Source organism: Aulostomus chinensis, chromosome 1, assembly GCF_037954235.1.
Source record: "Aulostomus chinensis isolate RoL2024-O1b breed Wild chromosome 1, RoL_Achi_v1.0, whole genome shotgun sequence".
Taxonomy (NCBI): Eukaryota; Metazoa; Chordata; class Actinopteri; order Syngnathiformes; family Aulostomidae; genus Aulostomus; species Aulostomus chinensis.
The window spans coordinates 25205826-25206487 of record NC_141320.1 but is presented as its reverse complement, the minus strand read 5'-3'; positions in this window follow the sequence as shown (position 1 = coordinate 25206487).

The window sequence follows — 662 nt, the reverse complement described above, 5'->3', positions numbered from 1 at the left end:
AACTCTCACGACATCACTGTAAGCATCCTTTTGAGGTTTTTAGCAACTCTCACTACATGACTGTAGCATCATTTTGAGGTTTGTAGCAACTCTCATTCCATCACTTTAGCATCATTTTGAGGATAGTAGCAACTCTCAAGACATCACTGGAGCATCATTTCCTAGGTTAGTAGCAACTCTCACCACATCACTGTAGCATCATTTCTTAGATAAGTAGCAACTCTCATTACATCACTTTAGCATGATTTTGAAATTACTATCAACTCTCACCACATCACTGTGGCATCATTTCTTAGGTTTGTAGCAACTCTCATTACATCACTGTAGCATCATTTCTTAGATTAGTAGCAATTCTCACTACATCTACTGTAGCATCATTTTGAGATGAGTAGCAACTCTCACTCCATCACTGTCGCATCATTTCTTAGGTTAGTAGCAACTCTCATTACATCACTTCTGCATCATTTCTTAGGGAAGTAGCAACTCTCATTACATCACTGTAGCATCATTTCTGAGTTAAGTAGCAACTCCCATTACATCACTGTAGCATCATTTTGAGGTTCGTAGCAACTCTCACCATATCACTGTCAGCATCATTTTTAGATTCGGAGCAACTCTCATTACATCTCTGTAGCATCATTTTGAGATTCGGAGCAACTCTC